At 50.1% G+C, this 24,482-nt stretch overlaps 1 protein-coding gene across 1 annotated transcript in view; it reads left to right on the top strand.

Moving 5' to 3' along the window:
- The window catches only part of LOC119395686 (uncharacterized), a 299,084-nt gene that overhangs the window by 24,570 nt on the left and 250,032 nt on the right, over window positions 1–24,482 (top strand). The window lies entirely within an intron of this gene.

The following is a 24,482-nucleotide window of genomic DNA, read 5'->3' as shown; positions in this document are numbered from 1 at the left end:
GGCCCAGGGTTAAGTTCCACGTCGCCGCCTAACAACAAAAGCTTCGCAACATGCATACATTCACAAATGCTGCACATAAGAACACTGAGGCATTGAAAGAGCAGCAACTGACGTTACCAGAATGCTTACTGCACAAAGATTGACAAGGGCTAAGCTGCGGAAAAATTCAGTAAAACGTTCGATGCGTTTGCGTTGTAGCTGCTCTTCCATGCCCACTAGTGAAGTCAGGTGGCTGGCTTTGATTTAAAGGCAGCTGGAAGCACGAAATCTGGTTCGAGGGTACCGTCGTGGGCCATGAAGAATCCAGAACAGGCGCGTGCGCTTGAAACTCGAGCACTGGACAGTATGGCTGACTGCTCAGCGTTGACCTACGCAAGCGCATTTGTTCAGGGTTGCCCATGGCTGCTACACATGGATGTGACGATAAGCACAGGTGGAGTGTACTAGAACAGGGGAGTGCTCAGAACGGCCGCAGTACCAATGTACAGAAAGTGAAGCCCAAACAGGGTCAATCCACCTGCAGCGCTGCGATCGGTAGTCTACAATGTGTCGTCGTTTAAGAGTCACGCGCGGCTCCGGCAAAGTGGTGCAGGGGTAGAATGCCCACTTCCCACTCAAAAGGCCCGGGTTCGAATCGCAGCTGTAGATGGTGGGTTTTTATTCTTAGTGTCACCTTTTATAGCTGCGTTGGTTTTTTACTTTCCTTCTTAAAACTACCTCCTGTTGCTACGTATTGCTATGAAAAGTAACATAAAATGTGAAATCTTGTTTCGAGTCTCGTATTCGCGAAAATCTCGGAGGCCATAATTTACACTTTTGTTCAATCCCGGGCGGTGGCGCTGCAAATAACTGCGCTCGCTCTCATATGTCTTCTATTTTACTTCAAATTTTGCGTTACTTTTTCAACCAACACGTAGCAACTTAAGTTAGCTTTAATAAACAAAGGAAAACCAATACAGCTACAAAAGGTGACACTAAGAATAAAAACCCGCCATTTGCAGCTGCGATTCGAACCCGGGCTTTCTGAGTGGGAAGTGGGCATTCTACCCCTGCACCAATTTGGCGAAGCCGCGCGCATCGCTTAAACGACGACACATTGCAGACTACCGATCGCAGCGCTGCAAGCGGATTGACCCTGATCGGGCTTGACTTTTCGAAGCTCGTTCCGGGCACTCCCCTGTTCTAGTACACTCTAGCCCAGGCCAGCTGACTGTAGTATCTGCAGAAAAATACAGAAAAACGTTGGATGCGTCTGCATTGTAGCCGCTCTTCCGCGCCCACTCCTACTTATAACGCCTACCTATACCAATACACTGCTGTAGCAGCAGGTAAGCAGAAGAATTTGCAGGTACAACAATTCCATTCACGTATGCCGATCAGCTGACACGCGCACAAAGAGACAAATCAATAAGGCTCTGCGCATTGCAAGAAATGGTAAACAAGTTTCCTGCGATCATTTATTCAGCAGTTCGTAGTCATTGTTTCTCTTCGGCTCTTCTTGTACATGAAACGTTATTTCGCTCGCTGTATCACCACCTCATTCTTTCGATTTTAACACAATTATACAAGGACGCGAAAAAATAACCGACTGACATAGACGCTGCAAAATGTTGACGTGTCGCCGTGATGCTCTAGGCAATCAGCATTTGATAAACGATACCCACAGGCAACTACCGAGTGCGTTAGCCCACCTACCTTCAAAACACTAACCAACAGTCCGTCTGCCTGGCTGATCGACACGGCCCGTGACAGCGCAGCAGCACTTACCTACCAGTGGATGAGAACGGTTGATACGCGTTTGTAATTCGCTAAAAGGCCTGCTTTGCCAGAGGATTGGCCATCGGAGACCATAGGCTCAACAACAACACTTCGCAGTCGCACTGGGATTTCTTGTGCGTCCGAATTCACGCCAGACGTTTACACGAACAGTGCGACAACATTTATTTTATCATCGGTGCCGTCCTTCGCGACAATCAAAATTAGGTACTCGGCACCAAGTACATTCTCACCTTCGACAAAACACCACGTTTTCACATCGCAATCTGGGAAACATGGTATTTCCAGCAGCAACAATCCGCACATGGACCTCCTTGCCGCCGCCATCTTTGCCAGTGTTGCCTAACTTTGCAGCGCCCCTCGATTTCGTTTTAGGTGTGAATTAAATTAAACACCTCTCTGGAGGCTATAGCTATCGGTGTTCTGGCGCACAAAGCTATCTCGATCTGTTCACTGTATATTCCGGCTCATCAATATATAACTGCCCAAGAACTCGAGGGCCTAGCAGCGCAACTGCCAAAACCATTCATTTTAGTCGGTGATCTTAACGCCCACTGTGCTTTCTGAGGTAGGGAAACAATGGACCAAAGAGGACAAGGCATTGAAAATTTCGTTGTGTGAAACAACATTTGTCTTTTAAACACGAGTTCATCTACCTATTTTTCCCCCAGCTCAAGCAAATTTAGTTGCCTTGACTAAGTCATCTGCTCACCATCTCTGTTTTGCAATTTTAAGTGGGAAATGCTCAACAATTCGCACGCAAGCGATCATTTACCTGTGATCATCAACTAAACATCAACATTACCGACCATCAACAACGTCACCGGCTATTATTACAACGTGCAGACTGGCCTCTGTTGACATAAAATGTCAGTCTCAAAGAGGCCTTTTCATCAAATCTTAATATCCATGAGATTAATAAAAAAGTTCACTGCAATTCTTGCTACAGCGACAGACAAAAAAATAATCCCCCAATCTTTCAACACCGTGCGAAAGATGCTAAAGATTTGATGGTCTCCGGAATGCGCCGAACCAAAGAAACTGCAGAATAGGGCCCGAGGCGTCCTGAGTAGGTGCCATACTTACCCAAACCTCGTAAATTTTAAGCAGGCGAAAGCCAAGGCGCAATACATCCGTAGGCAGGCAGAGAAATCATCATGGCAGAAATATATATCTACATTCAAAATATTCTGGTACAAGCTAAGAAAATTCAGGGGACAATATTCGTCGTACACTCTACTACTTAGAAGCCCAGGCACAAAAATAACATTAGAACATGCAGAAATCTGGGGTCAACACTTTTATCTCTGCGAATTACTCCGACACATGTTTGAAATACAAACAGACTGCGGAAAAACAGAGACTGCCTATTACAGATCCCTCAAACGAAGTTGACAATTGTCAATGAACATTACAGGAATTAAACAGTCCTCATTAAATTTAAACCAACGGCAGTGGGTCCTGATTGTATTCACTATGCAATGTTCGAAAACCTATCCCCAGCATCGACAGAGGCAGTTCTTAAATTTTTCCACAGAGTTTGGGACTCTGGGATAATGGCAGAGCCGGGAAAGGTGCAATAGTCGTGCCGTTTTTAAGTAGATTCCCCACATCTCCCAGCAGCTCTACACCAATTGCTTTAACAAGTGGCTTGGCAAAAGCATATGAAAGCATCATAAGTATTAGATTGACGCTCATACTTCGTTCTAGAAAGTTAATAGACATGCATCAGTGTAGATATAAGAAAGGCTGTTCGACCACTGACCACTTTGTCCGTCTCTAGTCGCACAAAGTGGTCAGTGGTCGAACAGCCCTTCTTTTGCTATATAAGCAGAACTATCTGGCAGTCTTCTTCATTGCGATAGCAATTATATGGACACTCTCGGCGGATTCTGCCATCGCCGTCATGTCCCGGATATATATATGTATGTATATATAAACAAAAGCCACAAATAAAACCAATTCAGAAGAAAAACGTCACACTTTCGCCGCCAGGGCGAAGCAGTGAATGCGATACCAAGAAAAGCGGCCCGTTGGACGCGCAGGTACGCTGCAGAAACATCACGGGCCCCGGCAGCAACTACCGCGCGAGCAGACAGCGGAAGGGCAAGGTTCTCCCTGCGCATATATAAGATGAAGCGAGCGAGCTAGCCGACGACATTTAAATGCGCCCGTTGCGCTCCTCGCGCCATCTCGCTAGTAATGAAGAAATGCTTATAAGCACCTGCCATCTCTGAGTACGACCACGCTGACAGCGGAAGGGCAAGGTTCTCCCTGCGCAAATATTAGAAGAAGCGAGCGAGCTGGCAGACGCCTTTAAGTGCGCCCGTTGCGCTCCTCGCGCTATCTTGCTGGTAATGAAGAAACGCTTATAAGCGCCTGCCGTCTCTGAGTACTGTGGTAAAGGGTGTGTATATAACGCTCGCCGTTAGCTCCCTGAAGGATCTGCGTTTTGTGGCGTAGTGGTTAGCGCCACGCGCTGCGGAGCGACAGTTCACTGGTTCGATTCCGCGCTTAGGAAGCATTTTTCTGAATTATTTTGCTTTGGGACTTTTATATCTATACACACTCATACATATACGGTGCATGACGGCGGCAGCAAAAACCAGCCGAGACTGTCCATATAATTGCTATCGCAATAAAAAATCCCGAAGCGCTCCGACCGGGGTTTCGAACCTGCGACCCCTCGTTCCGCAGCTCGCTGCCGTAGGCACTTACGCCATGTCTCATTCGTTCTCCAGGATACGGCAGAATACAAACGCACGGGACGCGACACGTGGCCAAATTGAAATTATGCGAGACGCGGGCCATGTTGCATCGTTGCCCGCGCTGCGGTTTCCGTCGTATCGCTGGCGACCCACGCTAGTTTTCCATTTTGGGGTTGTACCACAACACCACTCGTCGCCCGTTAGCCAACGAAAAAAAAAAAGAGCGTGCCGTGGCTCGTGGTGGCGCGAGCTAGTGGGAACGCTTTGACTCTTGTAGAGTTATGCCACAAGAGGGAAGAAACGCAATGGCAGAACCAGAATCACAGTATATATGTTACACCGCAACTAGAATCCTGAGGCTAAAATTACAGCGCAAACGCACAATACGCCTACGAAGAAAGGAAACGTTCGGCACAAACGCTGACTAAAAACTGCTTTACTATTTCATACGCCAATGCATATATAAGCCCAAGGCAAACTTACCGCACATGCGCACACAACAACAGCTCTAAATCAAAACGTGTAGCAAGGATAATAATTTATTAGACACGCGAAGCCATGAAATTATACTGAGATGGGCGCAGGGACAATGAAGTAAAGAAGAAGTAACAAGAACAAAAAAGTGCGTTTGCGCTGTAATTTTAGCCTCAGGAATGTGTACCAACTAGAGCTAAATGAAGTTTTGTCTTAGTGACCAGAATCGACGCCCTATTGAACGCGAGCCGTGGCTTTATATGCCACGGCCAAGCGCCGTCTTTATTTTCTTCTCTTGAGGTCGCACACTCTGCGGTTTTGTTTGCCGCCCACACGAAAGCGCTGGAGAGTCCTGGGACAACGCGACCGCAAGCGTCTGAGAGTGGCTTGCGTTCTGCGTATGCGCCCTGGCGGCACACGGCTTTCTTGTATCTCCATTTCTAAAACTGTCTCCTGTTTCGCCAGAGTTGGGATGTCCGCCTTCAACTTGTACTTTGACATACAGGGAATCGCCGACCGTGCTTGGGCAATTATCTCTTGAAGGGGAGTTTTGTACGTCTTGTGCTTTCATCGCATGGTTTGCGTTGAAGCTATAGACCACACGGTCACTTTTCTCGTTGCAGCGGCCGTGTTTGCGAAAGGAGTGATCTGCTAGCTACAAGGGCCAAAGTAGGGATTAGTTGAAGTAACAACTCTCACAGTTCGCGCTCCTCCTGTGCATACCTGTGCGTTTATTTGGTGCCGCCTTCCTTGTGTTTGAGCAGCGCGCTGCAAGTGTCGAGCTGTGTCACTTGTTACTTCGCACTCGCCTTGTATGTTTTCTTTTCTTGCGTCCTTTGCGCTTTCGCAGCGCGCAGCAAGTTTCTAGCTGCTTGCCGTTCTTTCTGTGGCATTCCACTTTCTTGCTATCAGCTCAAATGGAGCGTTTTACAGGCAGTAGTTGATCTGACGAAGCAATGGTTTACTTTGCCCAAGGGCTAACACGAAGCAGGTCAGCGATCACAGTATCTCGTCTTCCTTTTCTCTCTTGCTCAAGCCCCGTGCCCACTACACCTTGTCCCCTGCGCGAGCCTCGTGTCCACTGCCTTGATTACAATCACTCCCAGGAAATGAGGGAGCCACCCTGGCGACCTAAGGGCAAGAGTGCACAGAAGGGTCATGGTACTGCTTGAGCCGAGAGATGTGCGCGATTTCTTGTCCACGACGGCCCTTGTCCGCAGATGCGTCCAGCGGCTCTGCGAGGTAGTCTACCGGAGAAGTTTGTTGTACTACCCGATAGGGACCGCGGTACCTCGAACAAAGCTTGTGGGAAAGTCCCGGAGGAGTCGAGGAAACCCATAACCACACCAATGCGTTAGGAACAAAGCACGTAGGCGTAGTCGAGGCATCATGGCGATGTTTTTGGCGTGTCTGGTCTGGTGACGTGAACGCACGAGCAAGCTGGCAACATTCTTAGCATGTGCATCTGCTCGTGAGACAGTTCTCAACTCTGAAAGGTCCAGCCAATAAGGAAGAATTGTGTCCATTGTGCATGATGGTTCGCGTCCATAAAGAAGAAAGAAAGGCGAAAATCCAGTAGTGCTCTGCGTTGCAGTGTTGTAGGCATACGTGACGAAAGGCAGTATGCTGTCCCCATTGGAGTGGTACATGGCCAGCATATCACCAAGCTTACGATTGAAACGCTCCGTCATTCCATTAGTTTGCGGATGATATGCCGTGGTGGTGCGGTGTATGATGCGACACTCGCTCAACGACGCTGTAATAGCGTCGGAGAGAAAGACTCGGCCGCGGTCGCTTAGTAACTCCCGAGGTGCTCCATGCCTTACGATAAAGTTTTGCAGTATAAAACTGGCAACGTCTCTTGTGGTAGCAGAAGTTAATGGAGCTGTTTCAGCGTACCGCGTAAGGTGATCGATAGCTACAATGACCCAGCGGTTGCCGCTTGGGGTGTGGGGAAGCGGACCGTAGAGGTCGATGCCGACTGCGATGCAAAAGCTCGGGCCGGACATGGCAACGGTTGCAAGGAACCGGTGGTATGTTGAACGGGCGTCTTGCGTCGTTGGCACGCAGGGCAGGACCTGATGTACCGGCGAACGAAACGGTACATACCGGACCAGTAGTACCGAAGCTGCAAGCGTAGTGTATGTTTTTAACACGCCGGCGTGACCACATTGCGGGTCATCGTGGAACGTGGAGCAGATGTCAGATCGGAGATTTCGGGGAATAACGAGCAACTATTTACGGCCGATGGAGCTGTAGTTGCGGCGGTAAAGCAGGTTATCTCGAACAGCGAAGTGTTGGGTTTGGCGGCGAAGCGTCCGGGAAATTGGAGCGGCCATGCGGTTTGAGAGAAAGTCCAAAGTGAAGACGGTCCAAGGGTCTTGGCGTAGCTCGGAAGGCATGTCAGAAATCTTGATGGCCATGGCACCACTCGCGGAGATAGATGAACATACAGGCTCAGAACGCAATGGCGAGCGGGATAAGGCATCGGCGTCGGAATGCTTCCGGCCAGAACGGTGAACAACGCGGGTGTCAAATTCCTGTAAGCGTAATGCCCAACGAGCGAGCCGGCCGTTCGGATCTTTTAGGGAAGATAACCAGCGTAGCGCGATGGTCAGTCACAATGTCGAACGGGCGTCCAAATAAATACGGTCGAAACTTTCCGATGGCCCAAATAATGGCGAGGCACTCTTTTTCAGTAAGAGAGTAGTTCTTCCCAGCTCTGGTGTGGGTGCGGCTGGCATAGGCAACGATGTACTCGTCAAAGCCATGCTTGCGTTGGGCAAGTATAGCACCGAGGCCGACGCCGCTAGCGTCCGTGTGAATCTCTGTTGGAACAGACGGATCGAAATGTCGCAATATTGGAGGCGTCGTGAGGAGGCGTCGGAGTTCCTGAAATGCATCGTCGTACGCCTGCGACCAAGCTGATCAATCAGAACTGTCGGCAAGAAGGTTGGTCAAGGAGGGATAATGGAGGCAAAATTGCGGACGTAGCGGCGGAAATAGGAACATAAGCCAATGAAGCTTCGGAGCTCTTTGAGTGTGGTTGGCTTCGGGAACGTAGCAACGGCACTATGTTTTGTAGGGTCAGGAAGGATATCGTCCTTGGAAACTACGTGACCTAGGATGACAAGCTCCGAGCTCCGAAGTGGAATTTCTTCAAGTTAAAGGGGCCCTACAACACTTTTTTTGAAGCGCCTACATCGCTGCCGACCGCATCAACGCGTAGTGGCACTTGCCAGAACTATTGCGCACGGAAATGACGAAGATGAGCGCTGGCCTGTGATTGGATAAAATGTAACGTTAGAAGTAATAACGGCGTTGCATCACAAAAGGGGTTATTATTCGGTTTAGTTTTTCTTTAGCATGCTTTTTTCACTGAACACCAACTAGACGAACGACCTTAGACTGTTTCAGCTTTAAAACTTTAGCGCCCGGCAAAGAATGCGCCGCACGCCACGGCGTGGAGGAAACGCGCTGGGGACGCTCCAGGCGCCGTTGTTTGAAGAAACCGAAGGGAGAAAATTGTAAGAGCGTTGATATAGACGCCGTCGCAACAAGAAAGATGACTAAAACTACAAAACATGATAGAGGCCTTCGCGGTCTGCCTCGTTTCGCACGTGCAGTTCACTCTTAATGCACCACATTGTTACTATCGCAACGGCGTCCTCAATACTTTTGAAATAACGGGCAACATGGTATGTAAGCTTCCCGTACGTAGGATCTTTCAGTTCATTTCATTGGGGCGCCATCCAACGTCACAGGGAGAGTGAAACGTGGTCAAGTGACCCCGCGAAAATCGAGTTGAGGGTAGGCCTCCATTTTATTGTATTTGGAGTGTTCTAGGCTGAATAACTTCGGACTGCGTGCCCCTATCGCTGCCGTTCTTGCTGCATATCTCTTCAGCCTTCAGTCTACGCAACCCGAAAGTAAAAAAATCTAAAGCAATGAGGTCTGGAAAAGTGTTAGAGGGTCCCTTTAAGTTGAAGTCCCGCCGTGGAAAGGCACGTAAGGACTTGCTCGAGGCGGCTGAGGTGGAACGTAAAGTCGCTTGAGAATACCACAATACCATCCAAATAGCAGAGGCAGGTGTTTCATTTCAAACCTCGCAGAATAGTATCCATCATTCTTTAGAAAGTGGCAGGCGTGTTGCAGATTCCAAAAGGCATAACGGTGAATTCATATAGTCCATCAGGTGTTACAAAGGCTGTATTCGGGCGGTGCGGTCGTCCTCTGCCATGGGCACCTGCCGAGAGCCGGAGCGTAAATCCAAAGAAGAAAAGAACTCTGCTCCCTTCAGGCAGTCCAAGGCATCATCGATACGAGGGAGAGGGTACACGTCTTTGCGTGTTATTTTGTTGAGTCGGCGGTAGTCGACGCAGAACCTGAGGCACCCGTCCTTTTACAGCGAAAGCTGTTATGAGATCATTTCAACGGCCGTTTTTGGCGTCGTAGTTGTCCGCCGCCGCCGGTGTCTGTAACCGCTATCACAGGAAATAAGAAAAAAAGGAAATAAGAAAAAAATTCCAGCATGGAACGAGGTTCCAATCTGGAACCTCCGCGTGGGAGCCCAGTGTTCTACCTCAGAGCTCTGCCGGTGCTTGAAACTGCGTTGCAACAAGACCCTATACAGGCTTCAGGTAGGGAAGGAACTACATTAACATGTGTAATGTAGTGTGGTAGAAGAGTAAAATAACAACCAGACGTCAAACAAACGCGAATTCTGTGACCGGGCGTCACACAATGCGAATTGCGCAACGAGTGGGTTGTTGAATGCTGACATTCCATTACAAAGGCCTCTGCGATAATTCTTCATCGTCATCAGCCACAGCATCAACAAAGTGCACATAATGCCTTACAGCTGTTTAGCGAGTACCACCGTTCTCCGCAGAATGAGGAGAAATTGCATAGTGGCTGCTTCCCTACTTCACAAAAATTATGATGATTTATAGCGTAGTGGGTTCCTCGCAAGTACACTCCTATTGGTTGCCAAGGAAGCCTATAAGGCTCCCATGATCCATTTCCTCAAGGTCTCAGTAAAGTTAATTCCCCCCCCCTCTCTCTCTCTCGCTCTCCGTTTCTCCGGTTAACGTATGCTATAAAGCGTGATGGGACAGTTAAATAACGACCGGGCGTCACACAATATGGATTACGTAACTAGTGGGTCGTTTAAAGCTTCCAACCCATTACAAAGGGCTCAGCCATAAATCTTCATCGTCATCAACTGTCGCACCAACAAAATGCACATAATGCCTTGCAGGTGGTACCTCGCTTCTCCGCAGAATAGCGAATAATGTCGTGGTGGGTGCTTCCCAACCTCCCAAAAATTTTGATTTGTGGCGTAGTGGAGAGTTGATGACGGGCTCTAGAAATCCCGCTCTTCCAGCTTTCGCTCTGATTGTACTGCGCTTTCCGCGCAGGCCTGGCGTTTTTTCTTGATGAGGACTACCGGTCAATCCCAGGGACTGCTTGAGGGCACGATAATGCCACGTTTCATCATGTAGTCCACTTGTTAGTCGATGACACGGCGTTCAGCAGATGACACAGGATATCGACGTTGTCTTAGCGGGGCCTGTTGACCGGGTCAATGCGGTGAACGACTGCGGATGGTCGGCCTAAGCGCGGCTGGTCACGGTCGAATGAAGTGCGAAAGCGCTCAGGAGGTTCATGATCTCTTTCGCTGGGCTGGTGTGAGCTCGGAATCAATGGCGCCGGAGAAGACGTCCACAACAATATTAGCCGCAGTGGGTGAGGTGACAAGAAAATTCGGCGACGCAAACCACCGAGAATAAAAGGCGAAAGGAAAGAACGCTCTTTCCTTTCGCCTTTTCTTCTCGGTGGTTTGCGTCGTCGAATTTTCTTGTAAGCATGCACCAACTAGCCCAACAGCAAGGTTTACTAAGGTGAGGTGACAGTACAAATCGGGAAGGATGCCGTGGGATCATATATGGTAGCCAGGAGAACGCGGCCGTAAAATTCGTAGCTTTCCAGGCATTCTTCGTGGAGTAGTGATGACGGGCTACCTGAGGAATTGCACACATAAATGGCAGCGTGACCATCGCAGAAAGTAATGACGGCACGCGGAAGCAGGAAATTTCGACGGCGCCACACAGAAGTGGTCGATGGTACAAACACAGCAGATGATTCCGGAGCAGAGGCACATGACACCGGGACGACGGCGGCTGAGAAAGACGCAATGTCGTCGCCAGAAGCAGCAAACACTTTACACAAAGCGTGATCATCGGAGTCGAAGCACTGCAGGGGCGTAGCCAGAAATTTTTTTCGGGTGGGGGGTTCAACCATACTTTATGAATGTTCGTGCGTGCGTTTGTATGTGTGCGTGCCTATATACGCAAGCAAAACTGAAAAATTTCGGGGGGGTTTGAACCCCCCCCACCCCCCCCCCTTGGCTACGCCCCTGAAGCACTGCACAGATCACGTGAGTTCAGAACGAGCGCAGTCGTCCACAGCAGAATTTCACGAAAGGAAATTCCACCCAAAAATAACGCCGTGCCAAGAACGGAATAAAACGACAAATTCGACGACATACAGGACACCTTGAATGACGACTCGCGCAGTGCGCAATGCTGAACATGATGGCTGCAAGGCTGAACATGATGGGACGTAGCTGTCTGCAAAGATAGGTCGGTAAGTTGAGTGGTTACTTTGTTGAGATTTCAGCAGAGTTTTTCACTAATTACAGATACGGCAGCGCCAGTGTCAACAAGTGCGTGAACGTGAACGCCATCTATAGAGAGTTCGATTTCGTTTGGGGGACAGCAATTAGGTCTTGAACTTTTCTCCGACAACGCAGCTCTTGCCTCCGGAACTGCGCCTGTCAGTTTTTTCCTCGGGGTGGGCTGTGACGGCGTAACATTCGAGAAATTGATCGGCGATGGGGTGAAGGCGAACGGAGTGAGTCTAATGGTCGGCGACTGGGATGTATGTCCGTAGAAGAATCGGCAGGAACGGGATATTGAGGTTCAGCCGGCATGTAGTTGGAGGACCCGGCATTGTCACAAGAAGGGAAGCTGTGACGGCGGCAGTAGCGGGCTACGTGGCCGGGGATGCCACATGAAAAGCATATGGGCCGATTATCAGGTGTGCTCCATGGGCTGACGGTAGGAGCACTGCTAGTTGAATAGGAAGCGGTAAACGGGCGTGCAGTTGGCGGTGACGTATAAGCGTTACGAGTTGGTTGGAATGTAGCCGGAGACGGGGAAGCACGTGGCCGAGCATAAGCGGCAGCATACGTGAGTGGCGCTGTAACAGGCGGTTGAGTATGACTTGGTGGTAAGGCCTCGACAACTTCCGATTCAATGACGTGAAGAAGGGAAGGTGACAAGGGCGCAAGCGGAGCGGATGCAGCCGTGCGACCTCCTCCCGAATGTACTGCTTTATGAGTGGCATTAAAGCGGAGTGGTCGGTGGTGTCGCGGCGAATGTCCAAAGATGAAAGATCCGCTGTATCTTGAGCGGCGCAACGTGTGGAAGCGCGCTGCCTACACAGCTCATTATAGTTCTGGCAAAGCTGAATTACATCGGCGACCGTCTGCGGGATTTTTGCAGCAAGCATCTGGAATGCACCGTCATCGATGCCTTTCATGATGTGCTTGATCTTGCCTGCCTCGTCCCGAGTCGAGTTGACGAGCTTGCAGAGGAAGAGCACATCTTCGATGTAGCTTGTGAAAGTTTTATATTTTCGCTGTACGCGGCCACGCAAGCGCTTTTCAGCACGAAGTCGACGCAGAGCAGGACGGCCAAAGACCTCCGTAAGAGTTGGTGCGAATTCTGACCAGGTAGAGAAATCTCTTTGATGATTTCTATACCACAGTTTCGCGACACCGGTCAAGTAAAAGTTCACATTTGTGAGCTTGTCGCTGGCGTTCCATTTGTTGTAAACGCTCACCGGTTCGTACTCGGCAATCCAATCTTCGACATCTTGGTCGTCGGTACCGCCAAATTTGGTGGATCACGTTGCCTGAGTGTGCCAGGGCAGAAGATAGGTGCAGGCGCGGGGTCCGGAGTGCCCTGAGACGGTCCAGAATCATTCATCGCGGAAGGTCATCGTAGTGTCCGGCTGCGAAGTTCCAGCAGTTCCAGGGTGAGGACCAGGTGCTGCCCCGCACCTCCACCAGTTCAAATGGGGCGTTTTGCAGACAGGAGTTGGCCTGACGAAGCAGTGGTTTACTTTGCCCAAGGGCTAACGCGAAGCAGGTCAGCGATCACAGTATGTCATCTTCCTCTTCTCTCTTGCTCGAGCCCCGTGTCCACTGCCTTTGTTACATCGCATTCATTGCTTCACCCTTGTGGCGAAATTGTGACTTTTCTTATTTAGAGACGGCTTATGATACAACTTGGAGACACAGAATTTTACTAGACCTCGATAAGCCCGGAATCCGTGGTAAAATGCTGAATTTTCTTGCCAATTTCTTCACAAATCGAACATTTTAAGTACGTCTGGGCACGAATGTTCCAGCTTTGTCGAGAGATAACGCCTCCACCAGCGATAACGCTGGAAGTTCGATAGCGCCTGTATAGAAGCCGACGCGTTTTACCGCTTGTCAGTTCATCGCCGGTCAACGCTCTGTTCGCCGCTCAGTGTATTGCTCTAGCATGACTTTCACTTTCCCGGCCACACGTTCGGCCAAATAAAGAGTTTCATCCCAGTTGTGCTGACCGCTGCCTTCGTCGAAGTCACGACCACGTGACATCTAGCGGAGGTGCTGCTTCTTTCATGTACCGGATGCCCCCGTCAAGCCGTGAACCCAGCCCAAGTCGCGAGGAAGACACCGACGGCAACCCTGAGCAGCGAGCAAGCCGAAGACAACAAGGTCTACGGCCAGAGTACGGGCCTTTACCTGAAAAGACCCGGCGGACCAAGATCCCGACCTAGACCACAGCGACGATGACAGCACCTGTACAGCCTACACCACTCCTGCTTCAGCAGCCCACGGAGCCGCCGAAATTCCGTAGCTCATCGTGCGAGGACCCTGAAAGCTGGCTCGAAACATACGACCGAGTCGCAGTCTTCAACCATTGGAACAATGAAGACAAGCTGCGCCATGCCTACTGTCGCGTAATTAATACCCGAGCCCTAGACCAAGCATTCTATCTCCTTTATTCCACTGCTCGTGTCTACCTCTTCTTTCTTCTCTTTGTCCTCCTGCTTGTTGCCGCGCGGCCGCAATCATCCGCAACACCTACTTCGCCTTAGAAGACGCCGCTAGGACGTGGTTCGAGAACCAAGAGGCCACTCTAACATCATGGGACATTTTCCGAACCAAGTTCTTGACTACATTCACTAACGTCGTCCGGAAAGAGAGGGCCGACACACTGCTTGAAACTCGCGTCGAGCTCCCCAACGAAAACTTCACGCTCTTCACGGAAGAAATGACCCGTATTTTCCGTCACGCAGACCCTGGCATGTTTGAGGAAAAGAAAGTGCGTTTCCTCATGCGAGGAGTAAAGCAGGAGCTCTTTGCTGGGCTGATGAGAAACCCACCGAACACCATTCAGGAATTGCTCTCAGAAGCAACGACAATTGAAAAGACGCTGGAAATTCGCACATAGCAATTTAATTGCCGCTCGACGCCAGGCTACGCAGATATTCAATCACTCTGCTCCGACGATCTGCGCGAGACCATAAGGGCCGTAGTGCGCGAAGAAATTCGTCGAATGCTCCCGTCGTGCCAGCCTCAAGCTGTCTCGATCACAGACATCGTCCGAGAAGAAATCCAGCAGTCGCTGGGCATCCCTGAGTCAGCGCAGCCGCAGCTGCAAGCAATGAGCTACGCTGTTGCAGCCCGAGGCAACGTCCCCACTCATCGTCCACGTCAAGACACCGCGCCGCAGCAGTTCCTCCGCCAGGCACCACCGCCGCCGCCACCGACGTCATACAACCCGCCAGCCGGCCAGCAATACACGCCGAGGAAAACCGACGTTTGACGTCCACAGACAGCCACCCGCTGTGATACTACTGCGGGGAAGCCAGCCACACGTACCGCCGCTGCCAGTACCGACAGATGGGGCTACGCGGACTCGCCGTCAACGCGTCGCGCCCGCAGGCAGGCGGACGGCCTGGCGACATCGACGACTACCTCACCGGAACACAGTGGCAAGAACGACGACGTTCCCGCTCTCCGTCGCCAGGCCGCTACCTGTCACCGCACCGCCGGCAGTACACTGGCCCAAATTGGGGCCGGTCGCCTAGTCCGTATCCGGAAAACTAAGGGCAGCAACCGATGGAGGTGCGGTTGCTGCACGACGAACTACCGAAGATCCTCCGCCCCCGACGACGACGCCATGACGAAATCTTGAGAACACGACGCGAAGCAGACAGCATCCTGATGACAAGATTTCGCGCACCGAAGAAGACCCGACGACGCAACATTGAAGCAGCCGAACAAACCCACGCAGCCATGACCCTGCGCCGCGACCCAACTGCAACGCAAGACGACGAACTAGCGACCTCCACGTTCTCATCGACGGCCACAACGTCACCGCTGCCGTCGATAATGGAGCCGACTATTGCGTCATCAGCGGGCCCTTCGCCACAAAGTTGAAGAAAGTTAAGACTGCTTGGGAAGGCCCCGAAATCCGTACCGCTGGAGGCCATCTAATAACGCGCTCTGGAGTCTGCACAGCAGGAGTCACAATCAATAATCGCATATATCCTGCGAGTTTCATAATCTTGCAACACTGCTCCAGGGACGTCATACTTGGCATGGACTTCTTAAACCATTACGGCATCGTCATCGACTTAAGAACCAAGTCGATAACCTTATCGTCGGACAAAACGACACCGCCGGATACGAATCTATGTAAACATTCCCTGAACATGCTCGAGGAACAAGTTACCATCTCGCCTCGCTCTATTGTCATAATTGCTGTCAGCAACGAAAACGCTGAAGACATCGAAGGTGTCATCGAGAGCGATCAGCGTTTGCTGCTAGACCATGACAATTGCGTCGCAAGGGGCATTGCTCGGTTGCATGAAGGAAAAGGAAGCGTGATGCTAACGAACTTCAGTCAAGAATACAGACACCTGAGCAGGGGCATGACGATTGCATACATCGAATAAATCTTGGCCGTCAGCGATGCGTTTGCCTTTTCAGATTCTGACGAAGCTACGACGACTACCCCAATACCTGAGCCACCCTTTGACGTAAACCCAAGTCTTCCCCCTCGCCAACAACAACAGCTTACAAGGAATACGAGGACTGTTTCTCGTCTTCATCGCGGGTCCGACAAACGCCCCTTGCTAAGCACCGCATTATAACAGAAGAAAATGTTCGACGACTTCGTCAGAGTCCCTACCGGGTTTCGACGCGGGAACGGGAGGCTGTTAAGAAACAAGTCGACGAAACGCTACACGACGACATCATCCACCCGTCCAACAGCCCGTGGGCGTCGCCTGTGGTGTTAGTGAAGAAGAAGCATGGGACCCTACGTTTCTGCGTTGATTATCGTCGCCTTAACAAAATCACAAAGAAGGACGTGTACCCTCTCCCACGCATAGACGACGCCCTGGCTCGACTCCACAACGCGAAGTACTTTTCGTCGATGGACCTCAAGGCCGGCTAGTAGCAAATCGAAGTCGACGAGAGAGACCGAGAAAAGACTGCCCGAGAAAAGACTGACCGAGAAAAGACGAGAGAGACTGAGAAAAGACATGGACGACGTCGTTGTGTTTGCCTCAAACTTCAACGAACACCTCCGGCGGCTTGAAGCTGTACTTCAAGCAATCAAGACCTCCGGACTCACCCTGAAGCCAGAAAAGTGCCGTTTCACGTACGAGGAGCTCCTGTTCTTAGGCCACGTCATTAGCAAATCTCGATTTCGCCCCGACCCGCGGAAAACAGCTGCCATCGCTGCCTTCCCGCCGCCAACCGACAAGAAGGCCGTACGCCGATTTCTCGGCTTGTGCGCCTATTAAAGACGCTTCGTCAAGGAACTTTCACGGATCGCCGAGCCACTGACTCACCTCACGAAGAGCGACGTGGAGTTCAAGTGGGGAATGGCGCAAGTCGAGGCATTTCAAGAAGTGAAACGAGGCCTGCAGACGCCTTCGATACTTGCGCATTTCGACGAATACACCGATACGGAAATCCACACCGACGCAAGCAGCGTAGGACTCGGCTCCGTCCTTGTGCAGAAGACCGACGGACTGGAAAGGGTCATCAGTTATGCTAACCGGTCTCTATCCAAAGCAGAAGGTAACTATTCCACAACAGAAAAAGAGTGTCTTGCCATCATCTGGGCTACGTCTAAGTTTCGCCCCTACCTATACGGCAGGCCCTTCAAAGTCGTGAGCGACCACCACGCCTTGTGTTGGCTAGCCAGCTTGAAGGGCCCTTCAGGTCGCCTCGCACGGTGGAGCCTAAGACTTCAAGAAATCGACATTACCGTCGTTTACAAGTCGGGACGAAAACACTCCGACGCCGACTGCCTGTCTCGTGCCCCCGTCGACGCACCGCCGCAGGACGACCATGCTGGTGACTGCTTCTTGGGAACAATAAGTGCCGACGACTTCGCTGAACGACAGCAAGCCGACCTGGAACTCAGGCGTCTTGTGGAATACCTCAAGGGCAGGACCGCCGTTGTTCCGAAAGTATTCAGGCGGGGATTGGCGTCATTTTTCTTGAAAAACGACGTCCTCGTAACGAAGAACTTCTCTCCGGCCTGGGCGAACTACCTTATCGTTCTACCTTCGGCACTGCGACCAGAAGTTCTGCAGGCCCTACACAACGACCCGACGGCTGGCCACCTCGACTTTTCGCGCACGCTCGGGAGGATACAGGAAAAATACTACTGGCCACGCTTCCCTGCCGACGTCGCCCACTACTTTAAGACCTGCCGAGATTGCCAGCGACGGAAGACACCTCCGACTAAGCCAGCGGGACTTCTACAGCCAATCGTACCACCTCACCGGCCGTTCCAGCAAATCAGGATGGACCTACAGGGGCCATTCCCGACGCCGACTTCCGGCAACAAGTGGATCGTCGTAGCAACTGACTACCTCACCCGCTACGCGGAGACAAAGGCCTTGCCCAAAGGCAGTGCCGCCGAGGTAGCCAAGTTCTTCGTGGAGAACATCGCCTTGCGTCACGGCGCCCCAGAGGTCCTCACCACAGACAGAGGTACCGCCTTTACTGCGGACCTAACTCAGGTGATCTTTAAATACAGCAAGACAAGCCACCGCCGCACCACCACCTACCACCCGCAGAACAATGGCCTCACCGAGCGTCTAAATACGACCATCGCCGACATGCTGGCCATATACGTCGACGTGGAGCATAAGACGTGGGACGCCGTTCTTCCGTACGTGACCTTCGCTCACAACACGGCCGTCCAAGAAACGACGCAGATGACGCCGTACAAGTTGGTCTACGGAAGGAGCCCGGCGACGACGCTCGACGCCATGCTACCCAACATCACCGACGAAGACAATCTCGACGGCGCCGCTTACTTACAACGTGCCGAAGAAGCTCGACAGCTCGCCCGCCTGCGCATCAAGACCCAGCAGCACACCGACAGCCGTCGCTACAAGCTTCGACGACGCTTCGTGGAGTACCAGCCCGGCGACCGTGTCTGCGTATGGACGCCAATACGACGACGCGGACTGAGCGAGAAGCTTCTTCGACGATACTTCGGACCGTAGAGGGCAAACGAAGAATAAACAAGCACTCGACTACGAGGTTGTACCCGACGGCATCACGAACTCTCACAGGCGCCGAGCTCGACCCGAGCTCGTGCATGTGGTGCGCCTTAAACCGTACTATGCTCGTTAACGCACCTGAAGGCTCTAATGTGTGCTTGCTTTAATAGTTTTCTTTAGTATTGCATGCATTCATGTTCTGTTTTTAAGCATCGGGATGATGCTTTTTCAGAGGGGGGCATTGCCGCGTGTCTTATTTTTCATGAGTTGAAGCGTCACCCACAAAGACTGTGGTCACGCGTTGCGCAGGCCGCACCGCGATGTGTAAGAAGCTTCGCGATTGTTTTAGAACCTGCCGTTAAGATCGCGCGCCGAACGCGATTCTTCCAGCTTTGTCGAGAGATAACGCCGCCACCAGCGATATCGCTGGAAAGTTTGATAGCGCCTGTATAAAAGCCGACGCGCTTTACCGCTTGTCATTTGAACGCCGGTCGATGCTCTGTTCGCCGCTATCAGTGTGTTGCTCCAGTATGACTTCAGTCTCCCGGTCAAAGTTCGGCCTAATAAAGAGTTTCATCCCGGACGTGCTGACTGCTGCCTTCGTCGACGTCGCGACCACGTGACTATATATATATATATATATATATATATAGATATATATATATATATATATATATATATATATATATATATATATACATATATAAAGAGAAAGAGAGAGAGTGAGAGGATAGAAGTCAACATCAATCATTCGCACTCAATTTGACGTGATCTTTCATACAGCCGTGCGTAATATCATTCTAGAAAAAGTACAGTCAATTCTACGTAGCATGCACTGGGCCAACCATATATATACTACGTGTTATGCATGCAATAGTATTGCGAGCAACAGCTTTTATGTATTACCCACACAACTTAATGCATGAATGCAATTATGTCGATGGCGGCCTCCTTAGAAGTATAGCTCTGTATCATTCAATTAAATTTCGTTAACGTGTAGTTTTGCTAATGTAGGTAGCACTGATTGCACCTTTTCTTTTCCGTAATTAGTACTATGCTTTCTTGCAAATATTCAGGTTTGCATATCCTATATTTTGTCTTGTTTGCTCCTAGTCGAAATAGTCGTTCTATTTTTCATAATATTACTATTATTATATTACTATTATTGTTAACATGACAACCACGAGTTCTTTTTAAGTAAGAATTTGTGGTGATAAAGACGTATTACATTTTATATGCTCATCGTATTTGTATTTGCAACTTTGCTTGCAGCACGCGAGCTCCATAGTCGAAAACAGCGGAATACAACGAAGACAAGAAAGACCACACAGGGTCAGGGCTGGTCCTGTTTTAACTTTCTTGTATTGCGCTGTTCCCTACTTTGCTTGGAAGGCCCTCCAGCCACTCAAAGTAAATACTCCTACACAAACGGTTTAAGCACAAATTTTCTTTGAAAAAAATGGGGGGGGGGATTATAACGTTAACCTAATCCGCATTATTTCCTTCCGCATTGGTCGTTAGCCGTTTATGATTGGTCGAAATTTTCTGGGTTATGCACACAGCACCTGCTCGTAACGCGATGCAACAGATGACCTCAAAATGATCTACTGCCTAATGACCATTCATGCACGACTACATAAAAAATAAGAGAATACACTTCAATACGGCATATTTTTGGTAATTGGTCCTCCGCCATCAGTCAAAAATTTTCGGTGTGCCTTAAAATCGCGTGTTTGTTACACAACGTCAAAAATTTGGGAAATCTCGCGGTGTAAAAATGACGTATGCACTCTAAACAGCGTATTACTATGCTGAGTAATGCCTAAACATTTTTTTAATTAGCCGGAGAGTGTCTCATTCGGAACGTGATTCAAGAAGGCTGCCCGCCGATCACACTCGCAGCGGTTACTTATAGCAGCTGGCGAGATGGATTCATATGAGTATAATAATTCTTTTCAACTGTATAGTATAACGATGTTGAACTGTTTGTGCGCGTGTACAACTGTGTGAACTCATTCTTGCTGAGAGAGAGCAAGAGAGGGAGAAATATGAACAGCTCTGAGCGTGTGTGCTTCTTTGCCGTCCGCGTTGTATTTTGCCCTGTACAATAACATTCGAGATTACTAAAGACCAACTAGCCCGGTTGTCAATTCAGCCTCCTTAGTTCAGAACACCCAGGTCGCGAGGTCGAATCCCGGCCGCGGCCGCCGCACTTTCGATGAAGGCGAGAATGCTTGAGACCCATGTGCTTAGATTAAAGGGCACGTTAAAGACGCAAGGCCGATGTTTTTAGATTAATCTAAAAACGTTGGCAAGGCCAAGCAAGTTAATCGGAAACTCAAGCGAAAACATTCTTATGCTCCCCCAATGCGGTCCAAGTAAAACACTCAACAGCTCTGCACACTTATCGACTCATACCAAGTTTGATGTAGAGCAGCGGTCATGCTATTCCTTTCCAATAAAGAATAAAATGAATTTCCTGAAACAGGAAGAGCGTTTGATCGGATTCGGTCTATAAAACGTTTACGCGTTCCTGTCCGTATTTGCCTCGTCTATAATGTAAATTTCAGGCCAGGCAGAGCACAATAAAATCATGACAGAGTGCTCTAACGGTAAGCGCCCCTACAACAGCGGTAGCCTTCTCTGCTATGCTGCAGCGCAAAACGCGAAAGGGTCGCGTAGGTGGCCAGCACCGCAGAGAACCTACAGTGCGTGGTCATGAGACACGGGGGACAATATGCACGCCACAGAAGCGCAGGAAAAATGCCATTATGTATTTCAGTGATGGTTGTGTCACCTCAGTTGATGGTTTCTCAGTGCGCAGCCAACAGTGACTACTGTCGAAAGCGTGTGTGTGAGGAAGGGGGGAGGAGCGCCCCTTTTGCTTGCCCCCTAGTACATACGCCCGTGCACCCTACTCTGCTTCTAGGAGATCATCCTTTAGTACCCTTGTCTGAATTGCTCAACGTTATAAAAGAATGTGGCTTTTTAACCCCTTAAGTGCTTTATTTTTTTGAAAATTTCCCAACCAAAAGTGCCTATTTTTTTATTGCTGAATTCGAATCTGATTGTACTAAAAAGCAGCTTGTCGGTGTTGAAAAAAAGATGGTTGATCCCTCCGTCATAGGAATCGCAATAACACGAAAGTAAAGCGTGCCCTTACAGAAGTAACTGAATGTTTACTGTACATTGATATAGGAGAGTTTGCACAATGTATATTGATGTCTGGCAGCTATAGGCACCGTCTACTGACCAGAGCGAGTTGCGTTGCTCGCTGTGGTCCGCCTCAAGTTGGCTGACATTGGCCGCTAGGGGCAGGTAGAAAACAGACGCTCGCACGCGTCTCCCTTCTGACCCAGCCACAGTCTGCACACTCATGCAGAGTTGGAGAGACTCTCATCGCGTTTCATTTTGTCCCTGGGCCGTTTCAACGTTGCCTTCCTTATCCGCTAGGCTGTGCGTTCTGGCGCTGCAGTCATACGTGAGAACTCGACTGCACGGTGCCTATAGCACCGTTTAACGTGGATGCACCCAGTTTGATGATTGGTGGTACATCTCCATCCTGACGACTAACGTCCATGTTAAATGATTAAACAAGCCCTTGTGGCAGCTGCAGTAGTTAAAGGGGCCCTGCGACACAATTTGAGCATGTCTTTTTCATCGGTTCTTCTGGCACTGTGGAATGCACCGATATTGTTGCGCAAGTGGCAACGCCGAAATCGAAGCGGTTATAATTTTAATTCACGGGATAAACTACCTTGATTTCGCACTATGGCGACACACATCGGCTATTTCTGTTACAGGAAGTGACGTGATGTCATGTGACAGTGACGACAAAGACCGTTTTTGATTGGCTTGACGCGACACGTGACGTGCAATATTCATATGGTGGTAGCTAGGCCATACTACGGAGGTCTAAGAGGAGCAAAACCCCTTTTTATGCTTTCTCAGAAACAAATTATTCCTGTTTCTAACTGATATATTTTCAAAACAACGAACACGACGCTAGGTGCGTTGTGGAATGGTAATCAAACGATACTCTTCCGCGTTTTGTCTTTTGCGGCATCGAGCGACACCGGCCCCACCGGCACCGTACCGGCACCTGCGAAACACGCAACGCTCAGTTCGGCACGGTGCTGTCAAGGAAAAAAAAAATTCTAAACGCTTACCGGCCGACGCCTTCCGCGTCATCGGGCGTTAGCGTTTCGTATGGGCCCATGGAGCCATCCTCGCGTTGCGCGGGGCTCAGCGACGCACTTTAAATTTGCAATGGCGTGCACGACATGCAAGCAATCACTGCGTCGCAAGAGCTCGCGCTCGAGGTCTGTTAGGTCTTCCAGACTCATTTTGTGCACTACACGACAAATCATGGGAGGGTCTGCTAGCTGACGGACGTGGTTTGTCGTAAGCATGGTAACAACGCCGTCAAAAAGAGGTGTAGCAATGTACTGTGTGAAGGCCACCATGAGGTGACATTTCCGGTATGTCTTTATAAGACGCGCGCGGTGATTGGAGCCGGTCTTTGACGTCAGCGGGAGAGTGAAATCCGAAAAAAACGTTTCTCGTCGTCGTCTGCTTGAGTTTTGAACTTTGAGGACTAATAACTTCACTTTTCGTGCACCAATTTGCATAATTCTTTTTGCGTTCGTCTCGGCATTCATAACTACACGCATTTGCGGTGCTAAATAAGGCAGTCGCAAAAGTGTCGCAGGGCCCCTTTAACGGTGAAAGCGTATTCAGAGAACGAGGTGTGATAGCCATAAGAGTGTCGCATATTGGACGCAGAACTTGGTCGCCATCCCGCGGCATGTTAAAATGCGATTGAACACAACGGCCGGACTAGAGGGAAACGCAAAGCGCGTTGTGCCGCCCCGGTATTCCGGCCGCGGTTTTTCTCGGGGCGAGCGCATGAGCGGGGAACGCGGTGTTACAGCCAGTTGAGGCAGGCGCGCGTCGCAGAGCTAGTTTTGGTTTGGATTAGCTTAATGCTATGAATGAGGCCGACGCTTCTATGACGCTTGGACTAAGGTCGCCACCTCGCGGTGTGTTAAGGCATTGACAAAATTGAACTTCTATTGAAAACGCACCGAATGGGACGGACGTGTAACGCGTTGCAGGTGTTAATCGCGGAGGCCACAGTAATGACGAACTACTTTACTTTACCGCTCCCAGAAAGCAACACCACCCCGCCGACCAGGAGAATGGTAGATATAAAAGGCGCTTTTGTAGTCCCTGGAGTCTGTGACCGTGGCGCAGTGGATAGCGTACCCGGCATCTGTTGCTGCGGACCGAGCGGTCGTGGGTTCGACGCCCGTTGACGGGACTTTTTTCCTTTGCTATCTGATCGTGTAAATTTTTTCGACCTCATTTCCGTGACGGAAATACGTCATTGAAATCTTGGTGGACCCCGGCATAAAACACTTTCGTGTTAAAATATTTGTACCACATACTTAGTCAAATCAAAACACGGAATAACGCAAGGGGGCCTGTTGCAGCTCCTGCACCAAAAGCGAGTTGCTTTTCTCAATTTTTTCCCGTTTTCTCCTCGTTTCCGAGAGCAAATAAAGCACATTTGAAGAAACTGCTGAATATATTCCATAAGGTCATCTGGCAATGACAAGTTGAAAGTCTTGCCTGGAATGGCCAAGAATGGAAAGCGAGGAGGATTGTCCGCATCAAGCAAGATCCACTGGCGAGCACTCGCGATGTTCGCTTCCGAGCTGTTTTCATCATCACCGGAGCAGATGCTCAATTCACCGCCTTCGCTGTTTTCACTTCCGAACACAAGATAAACATCTGTATCCGAATGATCATCACTCGAAGAAGATGACGAAAATGAAAAGCCTCTTTTTCGTGTTGACGAGC

The sequence above is a fragment of the Rhipicephalus sanguineus genome, chromosome 6, assembly GCF_013339695.2.
Source record: "Rhipicephalus sanguineus isolate Rsan-2018 chromosome 6, BIME_Rsan_1.4, whole genome shotgun sequence".
In the NCBI taxonomy this organism is placed as follows: domain Eukaryota; kingdom Metazoa; phylum Arthropoda; class Arachnida; order Ixodida; family Ixodidae; genus Rhipicephalus; species Rhipicephalus sanguineus.
The sequence above is the reverse complement of the archived record's forward strand: the minus strand, read 5'-3'. Positions and strand labels throughout refer to the sequence as shown.